The 22134-nt window shown below is 39.6% G+C and overlaps 1 long non-coding RNA gene across 2 annotated transcripts in view; it reads left to right on the top strand.

Moving 5' to 3' along the window:
- Positions 1–456: 456 nt before the first annotated feature.
- Positions 457–22134, top strand: part of LOC120230305 — a 32433-nt gene continuing 10755 nt past the window's right edge. The window contains exons 1-2 of one of the 2 annotated variants that reach the window (XR_005527970.1): positions 457–479; positions 4297–4418. This is a non-coding gene — a long non-coding RNA (uncharacterized LOC120230305). Of the gene's footprint in view, positions 480–3578; positions 3633–4296; positions 4419–22134 lie in introns of those variants that run through there. The other variant, XR_005527971.1, reaches the window with a different exon arrangement.

Below are 22134 nucleotides of genomic sequence, written 5' to 3'. Positions count from 1 at the left end.
ACCCACACTCCTAGCTGAGGGGTCTCTGGCCACTGGAACCTCTGGGAACCAGCACTCAAGCAATAGCTGATGGCAATAGTCAAGTAAGGCCTGCTCCTCGCCCTTGGTGCGGGAGGCTCACTTTGAAGTCATGTTCCACATTGCTTCCCAGGTGGATTAGGCCTCAGTAACTCGCATGGGAACTTGCTTTGATAACTCATCTTTTATTGGCTTTTTGCCTTTTCCGGTCTCACTTTCCCACTCCCCTCCCATCTCCCAGACAAACTACTGGTGCTCGAATGCTTGTTTCAGAGCCGGCTCCTGGAGGAGCTCGAACTAGGGCAAGCAGCTCGCGAGACGCGCGCCTGAGTCTCCTCTGCCCAGCCCGAGACCGGGGATTTTCCCAGAAGCCCTTTGCGGACGCCCGTTGCAGCCTATTGGCCGAAACTGGGTCACGTGCCCCCCGTAGGCCGGGCCTGAGGAGCCAGCACCTGTGGAAGGTGAGTGAGGGATTCGGAAGCGTGGTTTTGGCAGGCGGTGGGTTAGCCAGTGTGTTTGTTTGGATTAAGCTCAGCTACGAGGGAAGGAAACCTGCAAACGCGAGTGTTTGTTTCTTTTTCTGTTTTAATATTTTTAATGTTTATTCATTTTCGAGAGATACAGAGGGTGAGTGGGGGAAGGGGTAACTGCAAACGAGTGGTTGATTTTTATTTTTATTTGTTTAATTTTGAGAGAGAAAGAGAAGACACAGTGGGGAAAGGTCGAGAGAGAGAGAGAGAAAGAGAGAGAAAGTGAGAGAGTGCGAGCGCAAGTGCATAGGCAGGGAAGGGGCAGAGAGAGAGCTAGAGAGAGGGAGACGAATCCGAAGCAGGCTCCAGGCTCTGAGCTGTCAGCACAGAGCCCGACGCGGGACTCGAATTCAGGAACAGTGAGACCATGACTTGAGCCGAACTCAGAGGCTTAATGGGCTGAGCCACCCAGGCGTCCCTTAAGCCACATTTTTAAAATAACATCTTTCTATTCAGGAACACGCTAAATGCTTGCATTTATTTAGGTCTTCTTTAATTCCTTGTACATCTTTTAGTAAACCTATTACTAGGGTCTCTATGTTGCTCTGGTTAATGGTGTCATTTTGGAAATTAAGTTTCCTTTATGGCCAGAGTATCTAAATATAATTGATTTTTTGTATACTGACTTTATATCTGGCCATCGTACTAAATTTATTAATTGATGATTAGTCTGAAGAATCTTGAGTTTTCTAGTAAACATTTGTATCATCTGTGGATAAAACCAATTTTGTTTCTGCCTTTTCACTCCTAATGCCTATATATCTTCTCTCCGTTTCTTCTCCCCAGTTCCTTTTCTTCCTTGTCTTGCTGGGCTGGCTACAACCACTCGTACAGTGTAGAATAGAGGTGATAAGGGAGCATCTTTTTTTTTTTTTTTTTTTTTTGTGGCTACTATTTATCTGGTTAAAGAAATTTCTCTCCATTCTTAGTTTGCCAAGGGTTTTTTCCACAAATGCTTTTTATACACTTCTTGAGAATATATGTTTTTTCTTTTTAAATCTATTAATGTTATGACTTACGTTTACAAAATTTAATGTTAGATGAAACTTGTATTCTAGGGATAAGCTGAACTTAGTTACAGTGTATTATCTTTTTTACACATTTCTGGGTATACTTTACTCATACTCTGGGATTTTGCATGTGTGTTCGTGCATGAGACTGTAATTTTTTCTTCTAGTATCTGTTATATCTAGTTTAGTTACTGAGTTTGCAGTAGCCTCATAGAATGAATTGAGGAGTGTTTTGTCATTTTGCATTCTTTGGAAGTCTGGTATTAAATTAGAATTATCCGTTCCTTGAAAGTTTAGTAAATTTTCTTGTAGGTATGATGATTAGTTTTATACTTAAAACATTGTCTTAACTATTTGTTTTTAAATACTTTCAGCATATAGGAAAAGGTATATATTACAAAGAACTCCCATATATACTTTACCCAGATTTTCCAGTTGTTAACATTTTATCATATTTGCCTGTTATTCTCATTACAGTACATAGTATTTTTCTGAACTTGAGAATACGTTGTAGACTTGAAGTTCCCATTACTTCTTACTACTTCAGTGTATAGCACTTAAAAACAAAAACACTCTCCTGCATGATTATATATAACCAATGAAACAAAGGAACAGATATTATATTTTCACCTATCCACAGACCCCTTTTCCACATTTTACTGTTAGCCCCAATGATGTCCTTTATTGGTCTGGGATCCAAGCCAACCTCAGAATTGTACATAGTTGTTATATCTCTTTATTCTTTTCAGTCTGGAACAGTTTGTTCGTCTTTCATGACCTTGACATTTTTGAAAAGAACAGGCCAGTTACTTTGTAGATTGTGTTGAAATTTGGGTTTGCCTGATGATCATTTATGATTAGATTCAAGCTGTGTGTTGTTGGCAAAAACCAAAAACCAAAAAAGCAAAAAAAAAAAAACAACAACCCACAAAAAACCCACAAGCAGATGTTGTGGGGTTTTTTTCAGTATAACATAACAGAAAGCACATAATGTCGATTTGTTCCATTACTGGTGATGTTAACTTTTGTCTTATGATTAAGCTAATGTCCCCCATGTTTTCCCACTGATAAGTTAATGAGTATGTAGTACTATCAATTAATAAGCAATCAATGACTATTCTTTGTGAAGAGATACTTTAGACTCTATGAATATCTTGTTCTCTAGCCAACTTTCACTCATCATTTTAGAATTTATTGATGGTCTTGTCTGAATCATTTATTACTATTATGGTGGTTCCCGATTGGTGATTTTCTTTTCTATTTTTTTTAAATTTTTAATGTTTTATTTATTTCCCAGAGAGAGTGAGAGAGACAGCGTGAGCAGGGGACGGTCAGAGAGAGAGGGAGACACAGAATCCGAAACAGGCTCCAGGCTCTGAGCTAGCTGTCGGCACAGAGCCCGACGCGGGGCTCGAACTCCCGAACCATGAGATCATGACCATAACCGAAGTTGTATGCTTAACCAACTGAGCCGCTCAGGTGCCCCCGATTGGTGATATTCTAATTCTGTCATTCCTTCTACATTTATTTGTTAGCATACTACTAAAAGATAGAGCTTTACTTTCACTCCCATTTGTTTATATATTTATTTTTATCACAATAGACTCATAGATTTTTATTTTATTCAGTAGGTTCTAATCTGATGCAATGACTTATATAAGTCAAAATTGCTTTTATAGCACTAATTATTCCATACTTGACAGTGTTTTTTAATTTTTTTTAATGTTTATTATTTTTGAGTGAGAGAGAGACAGAGCATGAGTGGGGGAGGAGCAGAGAGAGAGGGAGACAGAATCCGAAGCAGGCTCCGAGCTGTCAGCACAGAGCCCGATGCGGGACTCGAACCCACGAACTGCGAGATTTGACCTGAACCGAAGTTGGACGCTTAACCGACTGAGCCACGCAGGCACCTCAGTACTTGACAGTTTCTATGACCTCACTGACATTCCCCCATAATTCTTTGAGCACTGCATTGCACAATAGGATGTTCAAGACTCATTCTAGTTTCTCTACCGCAGCCCTGGAATCAGTCACTTCTCATGGAGAATGGAGAGGACAGAACTTCCCAGTGAAGGTTGGCATGTCCTCTATGCACTGTATTGCTTTTCTTCCCAGAGGACAGAATCACTGACCAAAGACTTCCTTGAAAAATGGAATTAGGGAATGGGTTGTAATGGTGAGGGGGTGTCAGACTGAACATGCATTTATTTAATCCGCGAAGTGGAGGCACATGTTTGGTAGGAATACAGATTGGTATGCCTTGGAGGTAAATTAAGTACAATCTAGTAAACTTTAAAATGCCCATACCTTTTGATATAATAATTTCACTACTAGGAATATAGTGTGGCTTTCACTTATGCAAAGGACTAATATCCAAAGATACTAATTGTAGTATCATTTAGAAAGAATCTATTACCAGGGGATTTGTTAAACAAATGGAATATCAGCTGATAAAAAAGAATGAGAACGAGTTAGTTATGAACCAAAAAAGAATGACTTCTGAGGTGAATTTTTAACCATTTGTTTAAAAGTAATACAGAAAAACTACCCCTGTATTTATATATCCCAGGAAGGACATCTAAGAAATGGTAGTAGTAGGCAGCCGTGGATAAACCACTTGAGTCTGCCTCTACTGCTGTGGGGGCCAGAGCAGCTCAGGAGTCAGGTGGATGAAATCTGCTTAGCATCACCTATGCTAGGAAATAATGCTGTCCTTTGGCCCTTCTCTTTATGTCTAGAGAATTCCATCCTACTACCACGGAAATTAGAGCAGCATGATTAGATTAATCAAACAGGCTGGAAAGCCAGACTGTCTGCGTTTGAATTCCAGTTCCATCGCTCATAAATCGTGCAACGTTGGGTAAGATATTGAACTTCTCTGTGATACAGTGTTGTCTAGAAATATGAGGATTGTCAGCTGAACATATTCAGAGGGTTGTAGGTGATTTGAGTGAGTAAATATATGCAGGAAATCTAGTTTCTGAGACATAGTAACCACTAAAAAAAAGTGAGCAATTATTAGTAGTAGTATTAAAACCAGCAAGGGAAGGAAAACAGTCTCTAACTTTGGCAATCTTAAGACAAGGACACTTACTTTTCACTGTATAAACACTAGTAATCTTATTGTTATTATTATCATTATGCTGAATTTAAAAAGAAAATCCAGTCATGATAGATTCAAATGAACTCTCCAGCTCCACCCATAGGTGCACTGGGGCAGATTTTCATTCATTTATGAGCATCAGGCCCGGGTTCTTTCTCCCCTCCATAGAACTGGGTGAACCACCCAAATTTATCACACTTGCAAGTCACTCCCTTTTTTAAAAATTTTTTTTTATTTTTTAATTTTTTGTTTAATGTTCTTATTTATTTCTGAGAGAGACACACACACACACACAGTGTGAGCAGATGAGGGTCAGAGAGAGAGGGAGATACAGAATCTGAAGCAGGCTTCAGGCTTTGAGCTGACTGTCAGCACAGAGCCCGACGCGGGGCTCAAACCCATGAACCGTGAGATCATGACCTGAGCTGAAGTCGGACGCTTAACTGACAGAGCCACCCAGGTGCCCCATTCTTTTGAATAATCTTAAGTGTAAATTTTTTCCTGTTTGATTTTTTTCTTGGGATACATTTCTAGAAATAGAATTGCTGAGTCAAATTTCTAGTTTAAAATTTTTTTTAACAATTTAAAATTACACTAAGTATTATATCAATAATAAAAACAATTCATGAAATAAAGAAGTCATTTTCATTCCACCACCCTAACAAACTTTTCCGATTTTTTCTTTTTAAATATTGTCCATAAGCATAAGTGATTTATATAGTTACAACATACTTACTGTTTGTCTTTTTTATTTTAACTTTTTAAAAAGTAATTTCTGTGCTCAATGTAGGGCTCTAACTTACCACCCCGAGATCAAGAGTCACATATTCTAGGGGTGCCTGGGTGGCTCAGTTGGTTAATAAGCCTCCGACTTTGGCTAAGGTCATGATCTCACGGTTCGTGGGTTTGAGTCCCACGTCTGGCTCTGTGCTGCCAGCTCAGAGCCTGGAGCCTCTTTCGGATTCTGTATCTCCCTGACCCTCCCCTGCTCATGCTGTCTCTCTTCTCTCTTTCTCAGAAATAAATAAAACATTAAAGAAATAAAAAGAGTCACATATTCTACTGACTCAGCCAGCCAGGCACTCCCATTATAACTTTCTTTATTATAAGTTATTAGCACCTACTTTTTATAATTTTGATTTTTAATGACTGTATACTAGTTTATCAACTTGAAACACTATTTACAATTTCTTATTGTTGGGCATTCAGATTGTTTTCAATTCTTTAATTTTAGAGTGCTATAAATATCTGGTACATTTAGCTTTTTTTCTTTTTTAGAATGATTTCTTTATGTGTAATTTCTCCAAGGTGATATTACTGGGTTCAGTAACATTTTTAGATCATAACACATTTCACTAAATTAATCCAAAGAAATGATCTCACTTTCCAAAATACCAATACCCTAGCAGTCTTTTCACTGACATACATGGTTGTAAGGATTCTGCTCAGCACCACCCTAGGGGGCGCCATACTATGGTATCCTATCCCTATTCTTATCACAAATCCAATCCCAAACTCAGAAACAGTCATGAACTTGGAGGTGGGGGGTGGGGGAGTCACTGCCTAGGTGGCTCAGTTGGTTGAGTGTCTGCCTTTTGCTCAGATCGTGATCTCATGGTTAAGTTTGAGTCCCCAGTTGGGCTCTTCGTTGTCAGTGCAAAGCCCTTTCAGATCCTCTGTCCCCACCCTCTCTGTATCTCCCCTGCTCACTCTCAAAATAAATCAAAACATTTAAAAAGAAAAATAGTCATGAACTCATATGTTTTCTCTATGGCCCCTACTTTGCAAAAAAAAAAAAAATACAAATCATTTGAAAGTTTAAAAAATGCAGTCATGAGTAGGAGTGTAGTAGGATAGTACTGAACTCTATATATATTTTCCTATGTATACACATCTATGATAAAGTTTAATTTATAAATTAGGCACAATAAGATTAATAACAATAGTAAAATAGAACAAGTATAATAATATGCTATAATAAAATTTATGTGAATATGGTCTTTCTCTCAGAATATGGTCTTAGAATATTAGACTTTTCTTCTTCTTGTGATGATGTGAGATGATAAAGTGCCTACATGATGAGGTGAAGTGAGATGAATAACAGGCATTGTGATGGAGTCAGGCTACTATATACGTCAGAAGGAGGATCATCTGCTTCCTGACCGCAGCTGACCATAGGTAACCGAAACCTTAGGAAGCAAACCACAGTTGAAGGGGACTGTAGTATTATAGGTTTGGCTTGTCACAGACAGCATTCTGTCAATTGTCTGTGTTTTGCCATTGTGATGACTTACTGGGCAGAGAAACATGTCTTTTTTGTTTTGTTTCTTTTTATTATAGAAGTGATATGTGCAATACAGAAGACACAACAAAACAATATAGTTATTAGCTTGTTGCTTGTTTAACATATGATGGACCCCAGTAAATATCTGTTAACTCATTTTTTTCACTTAATCTTTACATCAAGCTTATGAAGTAGGCACTAACATTATTAACATTATCCCCATTTAATAAATAAGGAAGCTATAGCATGGAATGGTAACAGTTAATTAACCTTCCAAAGTTATATGGTTATTAAGTGACACAGTTAGGATGCTTACCTCCCAAACCTACTGATGCTGCTATCCTATGAGGAACCACCTCTTACTCTATCTGCCCCAACAAAAACTTTTATTATCGCCCAACCCAGTGAGAATGATAAATTTTATTCATGCCCTTTCTCTTTTAATTGCATTTTTCCTAGTATTACATTACATCTATTATACACAAATAGTGTACTACTATGTAAGTGTAATTCTATATTGGCAATGATTCATAACATTTCCCAATTTCAGTGTTTGTCATTAGAATTCTTTCAATGGCTGCATTAAGAGTCTATAGTATATCTGTGCCCTAATTAACCATTTCCCTGGGGTTTGACATTTTGCTAGGCACGTGCCATTTTTATCCATCATTTACTAGTTTTATAGAAGTAGGCGTTCAGTAGACAATTACTGACTGAGTCACCATCCTCTTAAAGACAGATGAGAGGAGGTGCTCAAGTGTTTTCTCTCTCATCTTTCTCAACAGACATCCTCAACCTAGCATAGTGTCATGGATATAACAAAAATCTTCTGAAGATGATGTGGGTGTTACTACTTCTCTAATAAAGGGATAAGCACTGTAGGAGCTCTCTAATGAAGTACCATTCCTCCTTAAAGGATTAGTCACTTCCTTAATTCTCTCTCCTGAGTTTATTTTTCCCATGTTGGTAGTCTGTCAGATTAGTAAAACTAGTTTCATCCAGTTTTCTAAGAGTTGTCTCTGTGAAAGACAAGGAAGACATTTATATTAGTTATCTGTCACTGCAAAATATATTACTCCAAAATTTAGCCACTTAAAACAAACATTACTGAATGTCAAAGATCCAGGCTGAGAGGGGCTGAGGGTCCTTTGTGAGGTTGCTGTCAAACTGTTGGCTGGAGCGGCAATCATCTTGGGGGCCCACCATGGCCAAAGAACCCACTTCTGAGCCCACTCATGAAGTTGTTGGGAGCCCTCAGTTCCTCACTGGCTTCAGTTCCTCACCTTCAGAGAGGGTGGGCCTCTCTTAGGACAGCTCACCGCCTGGCAGCTTGCTTCTGTCCCCCAGGGCAACTGATCTGAAGTTGGGGTCAGGTGATGGAAAGCACCCAGACAGAAGTTGCCACCTTTTACAGCCCAATCTTGGAGGTGACATACCATCTTTTCTGTTGTATGCTTTTGATCACACAGACCAAGGCTAGTCGGAGGTGGAGAACTACCTAAGGGCGTGCATGCCGGGAGGTTGAGTCCTCAGAGGCCATCTTGGACGCTGGCTCAGATAGCATCTAACCAAGACCTCCTGCCTCCTGAACATCAATAGAAATAGGGGAACACAATTTCATTTTTAAACAATAAGCTTTCTACTCAGTCACTGAGAATTGTAAACTTATCCATGGTCTGCCAAACCCTACGTGGTTTACGGAGACAGTGCAGAGAGTTGTTCCTTGCTGTTTTGGTGATTTTGCATTTTACTATGTTTTCTGTTGTGCTTATTTGACATTGGGACATTGTATACGATGTACGATTGGTCTATTAGTTACTTCATTATAGGTCTCTATTTTCTTACTGTAGTAACTAACGTTATATACCAGCTCTCTACTTGTAAGATTACTGGTGTGTTTTTTTAACATCATTTTTCTTTTTCCTGAAGGTACTGTTAAATTTTTTTTGATGTTTTATTTAATTATGAGAGAGAGATAGAGACAGGGTGAGCAGGGGGTGGGTCAGAGAGAGAAGTAGATACAGAATCTGAAGACAGGCTCCAAGCTCTGAGCTAGCTGTCAGCACAGAGCCCGACATGGGGCTCGAACCCATGAACCATGAGATCATGACCTGAGCCAAAGTCAGACGCTTAACCAACAGAGCCACTCAGGTGCCCCGCTGAAGGTAATGTTAATAGGCCCTAACATTATTAATAAATATGACATCTTTTCATAGAGTCTTTGTTTTACTGTGGGCTCCAATTCACTTGCTCCAACTTGTTTTAGAAAAGAAATATACATACCATTGTGGACATTTGCATAACTATAAAAATGCAGCTGTAGAATGGACTCTTAAATTTGCCTGTGTCTAAATAAATGCATCTATGATGTAACCTACAACATAACTTAAAAATCTGTGGATGAAAAGTATTTACAACTAATATTCTATAAACAGGAATGAAAATTCATGGAAAAAATATTAACATTTTTCTTTTCACCTTGTATTCTGTAGTCCTAAGATTTTGTTTCTCCTAAAAGATACAAATGCCCTTAAATAAAGGATATTAAGTATGATGGTAATAATGCAATCTTGGGTAATTGCTCTTTATAGTTAAAAAGGAACTGAAAGTACAAACTGACATTTTATTTGTTCAATGGTGTTCAATAGTTTCTTTTGCTTACTAGAACTTAGTACAATTCAAGTATTACTGCACACTGTCCAAAGAAGTACATCCCCTGTTGCAGTACTCAGGGGACTTCTTTCTGAGCTGTTATGCAAATAGAGAAATGACTGCTACATTTTCCCCCCCAATCAGCTGTCCTCATTCTGGAGTTTTTTGGGGGGGGGTTTCTTTTTTCTTTTCTTTTTTCTTCTCTTCTTTTCCTTCCTTCCTTCCTTCCTTCCTTCCTTTTTCTTTTAAGAAAGGGAGCATACACACAAGCATGGGAAGGGCAGAGGGAGAGGGCGGGAGAGAATGTTAAGCAGGCTTCATGGTCAGCTAGTAAATGCAGAGCCTGATGTGGGGCTTGATCTCACGAACCATGAGATCATGATCTGAGCCAAAATCTAGAGTTTGACACTTAACTGACTAGGCCAACCAGGTCCCTTGGAGTTCTGTCTTATAGAGCTGAGAATGTGCTGCTTTCTGCATGGGATGTCTAGTGTGATGTTCTGAAATCTGAAACATCCTCCGAAATCTGAAAGTCCTCTGAAATCTGAAACATCCAAACTCATCATTGCGCTTTGACCTTTCTTCTGTCCCGTTTCCTACTTTTCCCATTAACAACTTCAGCTACCATAGCTCTGCCTCACCAAGTCTTCCAGGTGGGGGACACCTGCCGGCCTGTTGCTTTGGTCTTTATGTCCTCCATATCCAGTCATCAGCCCTTCTGAGTCCAATTCAGATTCTCTTTCCCTCTGCCCACAACCTCCATTTAATTCAACCACCTGCAATGCAGTGTTCTCACTGTGGAATGTTCTACCAACTCCAAACTCAGTCTGGCCCCTCATGACAGCAAGGATGACATGGGTTTATGCCTGTCTTCTGGCCACCATAGTGCTCATGTCCTCACTTACGATGACAGATACACAGCTTGGTGCTGTTTTCTGTATGTCCTCTCCCATAGACTATTCCATAGTCTCTTTAAAGTAGGAGGTATTAAGGGAATAAGAGTGGCAGAGACTGTGGCAGGCTCTTTGTATAGACCAGTGATGCTCGGCCAGGGGTGATTTGCCCCCAAGAGGAGAACTGGCAATTTGTGGAGATATCATTGGTTGCCAGACCTGGAGGCATGCTACTGGTCTCTATGCTGCCTGCAACAGGCCCTACCGAAAAGAGCTGTGAGGTCCAAGTGTCAGTAGTGCCGAGGCTGAGAAACCCTTCTACACAGTCTCATGTAGTCCTTAAAGAAGCCTCAGAAGGATATCATCCTCCTTTTCCAGAGAAGGAGACTTTTCCTTGCCCTCCTTTCCAGGAACTGAAGCTGAGAAGAGTTATTGCCCTAGTTGCGCCTTTGATGGGATGTGAGTTTGCACTCAAGTCTCTCAGCTTAGAAAAGCTATGGCCTGTTTTCTGCTCCCTCCTGTAGGGAGCAGGTCTCCACCGACTGGCAATCAGGAAGCGCTGGGGCAGGACTGAGAGGGCTCAGGCCAGTGTTGTTCAAACTGATAGGTCCCATCTGTTAGTGGGTTGTGCATAATATTAGTGGTGGTCTGGGACTAGCAAAACAATCATCACCATAGTAATAAAAGACAAAACAGATCAGAAAACACGTAGATATATTATTTTGTGACACTTCAGTTTCAGACGTGTGCAGGTGGGTGTGTATAATACTGTATCCTAATGTAAAATGTATTTCTTACTGTGAAATGTTTGATAAATCTGCTCTGTAGAGTTGCTGAGTTGTGGTTATAATCCATTAAGAAACCCTTAGCTATGATCCCTGAGGATATATGATTTTCTGTATTCTGAGGCCAACTCAATCCAAGCCACGGAGGACAGGAAGGAAAAGATAAAAATTGGGTTATGTCCTGGAGACACTGTCTCCAGTTATCATTCATTCATTAAATACTTACTAAGCATCTGCTCTACTTGGACCTATTCTAGGCAGTAAAGATTTAGTGGGGAAACAAAACAGTTAAGCTCAAATGGAGCTCACCTTCTGGTGGGGTAAGACTATAACAGGTAAGTAGACAGAGTGGAAAAGTCCCTGCCTGTTGGAGACTGTGGCCACTGTGGCTACTGTCTTCATGGGCACTTCCTCCCCCAACATTCCAGAGGGCCATCCCATTCACAGGCTACACGGGTTTCTAATTCATGTCTCCCTTCAGAATCAGTGCAGGGATCAACCTCAGCACACATGAAACTTACAAACAGGAAAAAATAAGGAAAAAAGGCTCAGAATGAGACAGAGATCAGGTAATGTAATCCCCAAACCTTACTATTTACTAGAGTTTTAAAAATATTGTTAAGGGGCACCTGGGTGGCTCAGTTGGTTAAGCGTCCGACTTCGGCTCAGGTCCTGATCTTGTGGTTCGTGGGTTCGAGCCTCGCGTCGGGCTCTGTGCTGACAGCTCAGAGCCTGGAGCCTGCTTCAGATTCTGTGTCTCCCTCTCTCTCTGCCCCTCCCCCACTCATGTTCTGTCTCTCTCTGTCTCAAAAATAAATAAACAATAAAAAAAATTTTAAAGAAATAAAAAAATATTAAGATTCTTCAGAACTGCCGTCAGAAGAGGATAAGTCAAAGACCTTTTAGCCCTCTAGTTAAAAATATAATAAATTCAAACAATTTGTCCTTTCTCCTGTTTCTTTTCTTTTCTGGATGAGTGGCTTTGTTTATAGCTTTTTGGGCATCCATCTCATGTTCATAGATGATGACTCTTCCTGAACAATGGATTCTGTATGTAGGGACAAATGAGCTATGAATTATTGATATGGAGTCAATAAATAATCAGTGTAGTGCTTCCTTTGTTGCTATGATACGGTAACACTGTGTGATATACATGTATTGTTAGAGACAGTATTTGGGATTTTACGAGATTTCATATACATACATGAACTGCATCAATCTAGGGCTGAAAGTGTGTTTTGTGAAGTCAGTCGAATTTCTGCCCCATGGCTGGCAAAGACTTTGCAAAGCATGAGCCTATAAACTTAGGCAGAACTGTTTTTAGGCTCTGGGAGCACACGGATATGTATGGTGCTGACTGAGATTTTATTCATTATCTTTGGCAAATGGTTAATCAGAACCAGTTCAGTGTATGCCAGGAATAGAGGCTCAAACAGTGAACGAGACACAGTTCTTGCCCCCTGGGGTTTGTCATATGAAGACAGGAAAACGAACTAGCAAATACAGTATTGTGAGAGGTAGGGGGTGTGATGGGGTCGAGGCAGGAAGCTCATGGCAGGAAGTCTAACTCATAAATGTATATTTAGGGGAAAAATGTAAATTAGTAGATAGAGGGCAACTGAAGGCAGAAAGAAGAAATGGGGGGAAGATTAAGTAAAAGAGGTCATAGAATGAGAGGGCATGTGCCATTCTGTCAGACTCTGGTGGGGTTATATTTATTTTAGCATCTCTAGTATCTTCTATGCTACAAGTCAGAGTACTGTGACAATCACAGTAATTTTTTTTCTTCTAAATTTAGTTGACCACTTTAGTACAAGGGTCCTTTCAGTGAGCATGAAATGGGAGGACTTTTCAAGAAAATTTCTATCAAAGTCTAAGGACTATTATGACTTACAGTCTGCTAACTAGAGTCTTTGCCTGCAAAGGAAGAAATTGGTAATGGTTATTCTTAAAATTCACCAGCTTGTTTTAGTAATTTATTTCAAGGTGTTTCTTTGGGTTAGCTTAGATGTTGCTTCGATTTTGATTTTGGGATTTGTTTTCTGGCAGGCAAGGAGAAAATCATAAAAATCAACCCATAAACAAACAGTGAAAAATGGGTTATTTTTAAATTTTCTGTTGGCAACCTGGAAAGTTTGCTAAAGTCTAGGAATTGTTTGGAAGGTGCATTTCATCTTGATTTTCTCTCTCTTGACTGGCACTCGGGTTTCTAGTCTGTAGGAAACCACTGGAGCCCCGGGATGGTCAGAACAATCTAAAGGGGGCCCCAAAAGATATAAGCTGGAAGTCGTAGTACTGAGTACTGAGTCAGTAGCCAAGCATGTGACTGTGAATGGGCAACAGAGTTGAGTCCTCTTGCCAGCAGCATACGCAGCATGTGTGTTCTCTGTGCTCTAAGCCACTGGACAGCGGACACTTCATGTCCCCACGAGTTGACTAGGGAATCTGCCTCTAAGAATTTCCCTCATCCCCAGGTCAGCTTTGTGGAGCTGAGGGCATTCCAAGATTGACGTGTTTCCTCAGTTCAGGTCACTGTGTGCCAAACACTTTCATAAGCATTTTGTTAACTCTGCAAGATAATATCATGACTTGTTTTATCATTGTGACACCAAACAAGTATGAGGATAGGATGACATGGAGGCAAGAGTAGAAGTGAACATTTCAAAGAGGTGACAGAAAATTATGGCATGATCAAATTGAAGAATTTCTGAAGAAGGAAAAATAAGAGGCATGATTTTCTTTTTAAGTGATTTTTTTTCAGACAAGAGCCTTCTGGTGCCTCAGCTTTTTCTTTTCTTTTTTTCTTTTTTTGTGAAATTTTAAATGTTTTATTTATTTCTGAGAGAGAGCGAGCGAGCGTAGGGGAGGGTCAGAGAGGGAGACTCATTGGGTTAAGTATCTGACTTTGGCTCAGGTCATGATCGCATGGATTTGTGTGCTCGAGCCCCACATCATGCTCTGTGTTGACAGTTTGGAGATTGGAGCCTGCTTTGGATTCTGTGTCTCCCTCTCTCTCTGACCCTCCCCTGTGCATACTCTGTCTCTCAAAAAAAAATTTTTTTTAAGTTTTATTGAGATATAATTTACACATTATATAACTCATTCCATTCAAAGTGTATAATTCAATGGCTTTGAATATAGTCATAGGTTTGTGTAACCAGAGGTATGGCTCTTAAATGTGGCATATTCTTTCTTTGGACTGGCTGAACAAAGGGCACACGGTCAACCCTTATTTCATAATAATTGTATCATTTTAAATTTGAGACTGTTAAAAGGAATGGTGGTAATTTCCATCATGGATTTATATAATTCATCCCTGAAAATGAACATGTGTTCACAATCTCTAGGTTCTTCTCACTTTCTCCTTCCTTTCACTCCTTTCAGGTCAAAATAGCAAAACAGGACAATTCTACTAGTCTACTTTTCCTATATACATATATGTCAAATGGGGAACACATATTTGCTACTAAAGACAACACTTTTAATAAGACAAATTGAGAATGGAAGGAGAAATTATCAACAGTTTTAGCAAACAAGGATAGGCAAAAGGGGATTATTTCAAATCATGTGCAGTAAATTGGGGGCGCCTGGGTGGCTCAGTTGGTTAAGCATCCGACTCTTGATTTCAGCACAGGTCATGAGATAAAGCCGTGCATTAGGCTCTGTGCTAGTCATGGAGCCTACTTAAGATTCTCTCTCCCTCTGCTTCTCTCCCCTACTTGCACATTCTCTCTCTCTTAAAAAAAAAAAAAAGTTTATTCCCCCATATCCCTAGGATCATGGTCTGAGCCAAAATCAAAGAGTCAGACACTCAACCAACTAAACCACCCAGGTGCCCCCCTAATCCAAATTTAAACCCAGGGCCCTTTCTTTCCTCCATTGCTCTCATCCTCAAATTGATACCAGGCCTTCTAGGTGCCAGGGATACACTACTGAAAAAGACAAATACTTGCTCCAATGACCTTACAGTCTAGAAGAGGGAGAAAACAAAGGTTCAGAGTCCTTTCCTACCCTCATTTGCATCACAAGCACCTGCAGAGAGATGGAGTGTCCTGTTTATTTATGACAAGATAAGAGGGCATTGTAATTCAAGAATCCTCTCTGATTAGATGTCAAGTCTGGTGCTACAAACTTGCTGAGCCTGACTTTCAGTGGAGAACAAGTGGGATTTCAGAGTAAAACTGAGTTTTCCCTTGTGTTGCTGCTCTAAAACTGCAAGAAAGCTACATCCCCACAGCAAAGTGTCCAAACATTTATACCTTTTCAGCACATCAGATACGTTTCTATTTCTGTATTCAGGACATTTTCCTAGTGCAGAGGAATCAGATATCCCTGAATGGGAAACAAAGCGACCCGAGGAGTGAGAAAGTATATTTTGACACTATGCTAGAAATGAATTCACTTTAAGGGAGTCCATCTTGGAATCTATCCAAAGGTGTTCAGTTCTGGAACTACCAAAAGGCCTTGTGAAGTGATGGCATGAATCCTGAATGTAATACGTGTCTTCTTTGGCTTACTAATCACTCTTGAATTCCCCAGTGCCCATTCTCATCCAGACTCACCCCCTGGATAATTGCCTCTCATTTCTCTTCCCACTTCTCTACTGTTCCCCAGCAAAATGGCTTAGGGCTTTGAGACACCAAAATTGGCTTTGGAGCTCTAAAAATATCAGCTTAATATACCAGAACAACCAATTCAGGATATTAAATTAGGGTGTTGTCAGGATCCAATAAATACATCAAGGGGAATAGGTAGAAGATGGTGGATACCATTGAGCTTGATCCTTATAGTAGGCAATGAAATATGATAAGGGAAAAGGTTACTGTGAAAGGTCACTAAGTATTAGTTTCAGTGTCATTTTTCTTTTAGGAAGCTAATAGGCAGAACTTCTGAATAAGGATAGAAGATCTCATTTTTAAAAAGTGAAAATTCTCCTACACATTCATGGTGCTACAAGAGCAGTTTTAAATATCAATGGCCTTGTTCTGCTCTTCCAAGTCATTATTTTCTCAAACACTCATATTTAAGGAAAAGGGCAGATTTCAATCTCCATTTGAAAAAAGACGAGAGTTGGTACAAAGTTCTACAATGTTTCAGGATACTGAAAATATTCACATTAGAAGTTTTCTTAAAAGCAAAGACAAAGGGTATTTTCTTTTTTTTAAGAAATTTTTTCTTTAACATTTATTCATTTCTGAGAGAGTGCAAGTGGGGGAGGGACAGACAGAGAGGGGAAGACACATTCTGAAGCAGGCTTCAGCCTCTGAGTTGTCAACACAGAGCCCGCCGTGGGGCTTGAACCCACAGACTGTGAGGTTATGACCTGAGCTGAAGTCAAGACGCTTAACCAACTGAGCCACCCAGGCGTCCCACAAAGGGTATTTTCAAGAAGGCACTTTCAGTGGTGGGGCACCTGGGTGGCTCAGTTGGTTAAGTACTGACTTCTGCTCAGGTCATGATCTCATGATTTGTGGGTTCAAGCCCTGTGTTGGGCTCTGTGCTGACAACTCAGAGCCTGGAGCCTGCCTCAGATCTCGGGTCTCCTCTCTCTGCCCCTCCCCACTCATGCTTGGTCTCTTTGTATCTCAAAAATAAACATTAAAAAAAATTTTTTTTAGAAGAATGTGCTTTCAGATTGGCTGAAATTCTTTGCATTAGTTATACATTTTGTTTAAATAGTATCCACCTTTTCTGGAAAGTTCTCTTCTGGTGATTGATCCATATTTCTCCACACATCTGTTTACAGTTGACAGTTCCAGGGAGGGCATCTGACCCAAGCCAGCTCAGGCTGATCCTGTAAAGGACTCTTGAACAGAAGAGAGAAAAAGCCCCCATGTCACTTTAGAGGCAGACTTGGGGATTCGTGTGCTGCCAGCCCCCCCTTTTTTTTTATTTTAACGTTTATTTTGAGAGCGAGCGAGTGAGCGGGAGTGCAAGCAGACAAGGGAGGGGCAGAAAGACAGAGAATCCCAAGCAGGCTCCTTGCAGCAGGCTTGGAGCCTGATGTGGGGCTGGAACTCACAAACTGTGAGATCATGATCTGAGCCAAAAACAAGAGTGGGATGCTTAACCAACTGAGCCACCCAGGTGCTCCCAGCCCTTCTGGTTTTGATCTGTGGAGACTGGCTCCAAAAGGGAGAGCCAACAACCAGAGTTGGTGAGTCTTGGGATTGTGCCAGTCCACGGTCCCAGTCATCCTGAGGCTTACATTACATTACATTACAGCTGGCAATGATTTAACTGGTTCTTACTAAGTACCAGACATTCAGCTCTAGGTATTTTTCATGTTTCTCTTTTAATCCTGAAAATCCCTTGAGATAAATACCATCACGTCCTCTCAGCTTTATAGAACATTCTGAGGCATAGGGAGGTTAAGTAACTACAAAAGCTGAGCTGGATTCAAATCCACGGGGTCAAACTCCAGAGACAGTGCTCTGAAACACATTGGTACTCTATCTCTAAGCCAGTAAGCAATTTCCCTTATCAAAGCAAGTTTGAGTTGAGTGTCTTGCACTTTCGCCAAATTATGTAGTATGTACTGTATGTATACTAATACACTAATCAAAGCAGTCAAAGGAATACCTCAATCTAACTATGTCCAAAGCCACATTATGTTCCTCCCCAAACTTGTTTCTCTTCCCTTTCTCACAAAATGACACTTTCATCCATACAAGATGAAATGAAATCTTGGGAATCATTCTGGATCCCTTTCTTCTCACCCACATCACCTCATTTCACATCCCAAGCCTCTTTATTCTACAAACACAAACTGGGCAGTTGTAATGGACAAAACCTGATCCTGAAACCAGTCCCCTTTTATTTATTTTTATTTTCATTTTTTAAAGTAGGCTATGCACCCAGCATGGAGCTTGAATTCACAGCCCTGAGATCAAGACCTGAGTTGAGATCAAGAGTCAGACGCTAAACTGACTAAGCCACCCAGGCATGCCCCACTTCTTTATTCCCACATTTGATGCTCTAATTCATACAAATGGCTTTAACCTTCTTTAACGTGTTAGTGGCCTCGATGGGTAAGATGGGGTCAATCATACCTACCCCATAAGGCATTTGAGGACTAAGTAAGATAGAGTATGAGAACCACTTAGCACAGTATTCAACAACTGTTAAGGTATTTCTTTTAAGAACTAAAAAAGTTCTTATATGTGTTCATGGAGATTTTCATTGTTTGCTATTATATCAAAATATGAACTGTAATGAAAAAATTCTTCAAATGAATACGATTTCATATTTTTGCACTTCAAGTGACCTGTAAGATTGCCTGCATTTTTCAACAGAATATAAATTCTTAGCACACACACACACAAAACCCACCCCCCAAAACCCAACAACTTTCAACCCCCACTCCTTAACTATGCTCTATTAGCAGATATGTTAGGGATTGCCATGTATCTGATAAGTACAGCACACTCATCAGATATATACTACATTCAAAATCAACTTCCTTGATTATATTAAATCAACTACTAGAGCTTTAAGTTGTTCCCCTTGTTCAGTGAATATTCAAAAAATAAAATATAAATTCACACATTCATCAGAACACAGAAGGGCCTATGTGTCATACAGGTTATACACAAATTCATTATTCATATTCTACTTCATATTAGATTCTTTTGCCTGATACCCAGTTTTCAGATTGGATTAATAAAGCATAGAAATGCATACTGTAAAGATCAAATATAATTTGAGACAGCCATTTAGCCTTATCCATTAACACACACACAAATTTTTAAGTAAAATTAAGCACTTGTCTTTATTAGCTTTCTAATTAGCCAACATTTGAACCAAACTAGGAGCCTGTAGGTGGGGTGTTTAAGACAAAAGAAAAAACCAAACTTTTTTTTTTTTTTTTTACAAATAGTTTATTGTCAAATTAGTTTCTACATAACACTCAGTGCTCATCCCCAAAGTGCCCTCCTCCATGCCCATCCCCCCTCCCCCCCACATCCATCAGTCCTGTTTTTGTCAGCATTCAAGAGTCTCTCATGGTTTGCCTCTCTCCCTTTCCCCCACCATTTCCGCCCTTCTTCTCCCCCTTGTTCCTCCGTCAAGTTCCTCCTAATCCTCCTAGACGTGCAAACATATGATATTTGTCCTTCTCTGCCTGACTTATTTCGCTCAGCATAACACCCTCAAGGTCCATCCATGTTGCTACACATGGCCAGATTTCATGGTTTCTCATTGCCATGTAGTATTCCATGGTATAGATAAACCACATCTTCTTGATCCATTCATCTGTTGATGGACACTTAGGCTCTTTCCATGTTTTAGCTATTGTGGAGAGTGCTGCTATGAACATTGGGGTACATGTGCTCCTATGCCTCAGCATTTCTGTATCCCTTGGGTAAATTCCTAGCAGTGCTATTGCTGGGTCATAAGGGAGTTCTATTGTTAGTTTCCTGAGGAACCTCCACACTGTTTTCCAGAGGGGCTGTACCAGTTTACATTCCCACCAACAGTGTAGGAGGGTGCCCGTTTCTCCACATCCTCGCCAGCATCTAGAGTTCTCTGATTTGCTCATTTTAGCCACTCTGACTGGCGTGAGGTGGTATCTCAGTGTGGTTTTGATTTGTATTTCCCTGATGAGGAGGGATACTGAGCATCAGAAAAAACCAAACTTGAATTGATCTTTGTGTGAGAGCAAGAAAACATTATGATCAAGCTCAAACTCATGATTTCCTTACATTTTTCTTTCCAACATATATCTTCATTGCCTAAAGGTTCAAACCTGAAACAGAAGATAGTATTTTTAAATGTCTTTTTTTTTTTTAATTTTTTTCTTAAGGTTTTATTTATTTCTAGGAGAGAGAGAGAGACAGCGTGAGCAGGGGAGGGTCAGAGAGAGAAGGAGTGACAGACTCTGAAACAGGCTCCAGGCTCTGAGCTGGCAGTCAGCACAGAGCCCGACGCGGGGCTCCAACCCACGAACCGCGAGATCATGAACTAAGCAAAAGTCGGACGCCTAACTGACTAAGCCACCCAGGTGCCCCAGTATTTTTAAATGTCTTAATTACCCTAAAGTTAAGGTACTTTCCCTTACTGGTTTTCATACCTTTCCATCACTATCCATGTTGTTTACTACATTAAAACCTGAGCAGTATCAGGTCCTGTTAGAATTACCAGGAACCAGATTTCTGGTTTATAAACAAGAGATATATAATTTGTTTTCAAACACAAAAATAAAGCACCCAGAAGGGAAACAGTAGTGAGGAATCACAGTAACTTCAGAGGTTTTATTGGTAGCTTGTTGGTAATAAACTCCAGGTCCAAGTGTCTCCTGTTCTAAATGATATTAAACTTGGGAGATTTTGCCACACTAATACTTGTCCAGGTATTTGAACAGATTCCAGGCCCTTTATGAGAAAGAAAAACTTCAGTTTTATCTGCTAACTTTTTTCTAGTGGCATATGGTTTTCTTTGATCCACAGGACTAGGTAAACTTTGTTAGCCACACATCTCACTTCTTCAAAGGTACTGATGTCCATCTTGGGGAGCAAAAGAACCTGAAACCTGCATCACAATATCCATCAAAATCTCTAATCAAAGAAAGACCTTACTATAAAAATGACAATGTAAATGAGGAAATTTAAAAAAAATATCCATTGAACATCAACTTCAGGATTGGGAGTAGCTTCAAACAAGACAGAAAACCCAAAAGATGTTAAACCTGTAAGAGTTGGCCACATTAAAAAAAAAAATGGTACAACCAAAATATATCATAAACCATTTCAAAAAACAATGGTGAAATTTGCAATCCAAAAAACTTAATATTCTTACTATTCCTACCAATTAAAAATTTTGTAAAATTGGCAATTGATTTTAGGTGAGGAAATGGAATTCTCATTAAGCATGAAAAGAATACTCAAAAAGATCATAGACTGCCAAATTAAACCATGAAAACTATTGGACTGGCTAAAAAATTAAGATCAGTATTATTAATCTGCAGTACAAGTGAGCATAGAAGATAAAGGTGACTGATGGGAAGAGAAAATCACTGTAAGCTTGACTTCACTAATAAATGAGAATCCATCTTTCTCTACTTAAGTGCCACCATCATTTTATGTCTAAGAATGTCCACTATGTTAATAGCAAAAACTACAAATAAACTAACGTACCTATGGCAGTTGAACTGAGGAAACGTCATACAACAGCCTACTATGCTATTAAAAATAATACATAAAAGCCATTTTGATTAGTTAAGTACAAGGTACTAAGGGACTCATACGCATATATTTTATCTTTACAGAAGCCCATGATTTCTGTTTATAGGTAACTGAGGCACACAGAGAGAACTTGAGAGACTATGTTACACTGCTGGTTTTAAAGATGGAGGGGGCCAGAAATGAAGAAATATAGATGGCTTTTAGAAACAGAAAAAGACAAGGAAAACAGATTTTGTTACCAGAGCCTTGAGAAGGGAACAGCCCTGATGATACCTTTTCAGCTCAGTGAGACAAATTTCAGACTTCTGACCTCCAAAACTGATTAGTAAGTTTGTGTTGTTTCAAGCCATTAAGCCTAAATGCAATTCTTTTAAAACACCAATAAGAAACTAATACAACATGATAAAGGATAATAAAAGTACTATGTTGACAACATGGTTTCCAGAAATACCTTTACTAAAGTTTAACGGAGGGGTCATCACCTTCTGGTACAAACAGGAAGTTCCGTATCATCTACAAACCCATTGCCGAGAGCTGTGCTAGATCCATAAAGAGATGATAAACAATAGAATAAATAATAGCTTAGTATACATATGATTTTAACTTATTTTTTTATTGAGATATAATTTGACATAGAACTATCAGTCCCAGGTATACGACAGGATTAAATATTTGTAT

The sequence above is a fragment of the Hyaena hyaena genome, unplaced genomic scaffold (genome assembly GCF_003009895.1).
Source record: "Hyaena hyaena isolate Hyena2069 unplaced genomic scaffold, ASM300989v1 scaffold_40, whole genome shotgun sequence".
In the NCBI taxonomy this organism is placed as follows: Eukaryota; Metazoa; Chordata; class Mammalia; order Carnivora; family Hyaenidae; genus Hyaena; species Hyaena hyaena.
The sequence above is the reverse complement of the archived record's forward strand: the minus strand, read 5'-3'. Positions and strand labels throughout refer to the sequence as shown.